This window comes from Olea europaea, unplaced genomic scaffold, assembly GCF_002742605.1.
Source record: "Olea europaea var. sylvestris unplaced genomic scaffold, O_europaea_v1 scaffold1923, whole genome shotgun sequence".
NCBI classification, from domain to species: Eukaryota; Viridiplantae; Streptophyta; class Magnoliopsida; order Lamiales; family Oleaceae; genus Olea; species Olea europaea.
The window spans coordinates 271,926-275,514 of NW_019237053.1; positions in this window are offsets into that span (position 1 = coordinate 271,926).

Here is a 3,589-nt window from a genome sequence, read left to right on the forward strand (position 1 = left end):
TCCCCCACCACCTCCTCATTCCACTTTTTTAGATCTCTTTTCAAGGCCTTCAATTTTCAATTCAGCACGTAACTGGGAGATCCCCTGAAATCATATGATGCCCACCAATTCCGTACTTGTTCCCCAAAACCTTCTACTTTAAACCACATTTTCTCAAACCTAAACGGCTTTCTTCTACCATGCCTCACATTCCTAGACAATGCAATAGGGAAATGATCTGAATAGAATCTCCCCAATCTCCTCTTAGTGACTTCTGGGTACTTAGCTTCCCACTCCCCACATACCAGAAATCGATCTATTTGGGATAGGACAGGTTGTTCCTGATTCGATGACCAAGTAAAGTCTACTCCACTCAAAGGCAAGTCCACCAACATGCTCTCCCTGATAAAATCTGAAAAGTCCTCTATAGCCCTGTTAATCTCCCACCACTCGACCTTTCAGTAGGAAACCTAACCACATTAAAATCTCCCCCAATACATTTAGGAATATTCCACCATGTCATCATCCCCGTCAATTCATCCCACAATTCACCTCTATTCCCATCAACATTAGGCCCGTAGACTCCTATAAACATCCAATGAAAATTATCCCCGATATTTCTTAATGAGAGTGATAAAGAAAATAGCCCTTCACTAACCTCCTCCATCTTAAGCACTTTGGTGTCCCACATTACTAGCATTCCTCCTGAAGCCCTCGATGACCCTACAAACTGATACTCTGCATGTTGTCCCCCCCATATGCTATTCACAACCTCCCTTGAAACGATCTCCAATTTTGTTTCTTGTAAACATACAAGATCAGCCCTCCATCACCTTAGTAGATTTCGAACCCCTAACATTTTTTCAGCTTCATTAAGCCCCCTTACGTTCCAACTAATAATATTTGGAGTCATTTTAACACTTCATCATCCCTCCCCATCAAACCTTTCCTTGATTCACAACCCTTGACATCGTAATTACTCGAACATTCGATCCGTTTAAGCTCGCGATCACCCTTTCTTCTTGTCTTACATCCTGATGTACCCATCTCTTGTCTCCTATTAGCCTCAAACTCCTCAAATAATTGCATGAGCTTATTTTCATACCCATCACGGGATACACCTACCATCTTGCTAAAATCTGGAATTTTCTTTAGAACCCAATTTGACGGTGGAGGTCTGGCGTCAAGTGCGCTAACTTTCGCTACATCTCCAACAAAAATAGGATCATAGTCGTGTCCAACCTCATCCTCCCCCTCTACCTCCATGTTTGTTACCCCCTTCTTGGCTCCACCTACGCACACCACCAAAGCATTATCATTCCCAAGATCCCCTTCTTTCGGCGACTTAGGATGTCTCTCCTACAGTAGGTATTCACTACCGTGACTGCTGAGTCGGTCCTCCCTTGCTGATCTTCAATTGCCGAAACTAAATTTTCTACCAATACAGTTCTGATATTTTGCTCACGATCCGGCAATGACCTTGTTGCTTCCAATATCTCAGAATCCACAATCGTGTCCCCTTTTTTAGCCCAAGGTTCCGTCTCTCGATATGTCTCAACCATTGGGTCCCTATCTGTTCCTTCCATGTCTCCCCAATCTCCGTCACCAGAGAAAGTCACCACTTCAGTCCGTTGCTGAGACTCGCCACTGGGCTTAACCATCCCCTGCTTATCCTTAGTTTGTGCCCGTGTCGACGATAGCTCCTTGGAGTCCAAAATAGCTACTTGATTTCCATAGGTGAAAGACTTATCCAATTTCATTCCACACTCATGGCAATACATCTTTTTGGATTCCACTATGGATCCACCTCCCACAGCATTAATCAATTCATCCAATTCCACTTTCAAAACCTGTATGTGAGCTATTAATTCGGCATTAGGATAACATCTCTGATTATCATCACTTGCCTTATGCACCAATGCTCACTGATCGGCATTTTGCGATGCCCAGATGTTTGTTGTGACTCCGGCATAAGTCATCCCTTTTCGGTTCCTTTCTTCCTCTGTTCGATGCTTAACCTTATCTCTGGAAACAAAGGAATCAATAACTGCTTGGAACACTCGTGAAATTGATGCCTATCCCTCTCCATTCGCACCTTCCGACGCCATCACAATTCCTTTTCTTTGCCGATCCCCATATTGTGCTATCCTCAGAAACCTACCACTCCTGTTTGCACATCATTGTGCCAAGAAAGCTCGAGAAGACTCATTAAACTTAGCAACAAACTCCTCCTTCTTACTGGCCTGCATCAACTTATTCACAATGTTCACCATCCAAACGGCACCAAATCGTCCCATGCAAATTGCATCCGATATCTTTAATCCCCATTTCGATAGCTTAACAGTGTCGGAAGTGTTAACAGACACTACGAACTCCTTCGCCCCAACTCTAAAGTGTGAATTGAAAAACATATCATTAGCTGCATAAGACTGTATTCCATGATTTTGCGCAAACGGGCCAGTTGATGATGGAACCGATGCTCAAAATGGCCTTGGAGCATCGTGAGGGACCCGAGAGGAGGATTTCAGTAACAGCGCGTGGTGCCCGACGGCGCGTTCTCCACGGGCTTGTCCTGTTGGCGTCGGATCGACTTGCAGTGCCTGCCGGACAGGCGCGTGGGGTGGGGAAAAGTTGAAAGTGAAATCCTTCTTCTCCTTCCCTGGATCCAAGTGTCATCCACTGCCTTCGTGAATAGCGTCGCCTGGATCCACCAACCCATCGCCGGTGAGTGCGTCGTCGTGTCTTCCATGTGTCCGATCAATAACGCTAGGGTTTTCGACTGCTGTCGTCGCATGTGATGGAGGTTGGCTACTATTTAGTGGCGTGAGGCTGGTGGGGTTAGGGTTGGGTGTTGGAAAGGGTAATTTGGATCTGACGAGAGATGCCATTTTGGCGCACTATTATACCATTTTTTACTGAATACCAAGCAAGCAACCATGAGTTTTGTGCCGAGTCCAAAGTCTGCACTGTTTTGTGCTGTGGTTAATGTAGATTAATTTTATCATTATAAATTTTAATTTTTTTCGTTCTCTTTTATTTTTATGATTATCTGGGTTTCCAATAATTTGTGCTAGCTGTCTGACAATTCCATCTTTACTACCTGACTTCACGACTTAAGAGTCTCTTGGTACCGCCCTTACACCCCACCCCTATCGATAATCTGAAATTCCTTCCACAGATAATTTTTATGGATTTCGTTTAATTTATTATATTCTTCTTTATTTCCACAATTTACATGTTACAGGTTTCCAACATGTTAATTGTAACAAAATTCAGTTATGGATTGTTAGGTAATTTAATTATGGGAAGACAATGTTGGGTACCTTCATCTACGCAATTTGATATTCTTCAAACCATATTTGATGGAGGAAATCAAAATCCAACAAATATAGAAATTGTACAAATAGGTTCCTACCTATCCTCACATAATCATATTTCTGAAAAAAAATATTCGTGAGTGGTTTAAGAATAGACGTTCTCAATTAGAAAGAGAAAGAAAACAAAGAGAAAGAAAACGAAAGCAGTCCAATAAGAACTATGAAGTGCAACCTCATCGACGTGTGAGAAACTTCAATTTAACATGTTTGTATTTAACGTTAGATTTAATTCT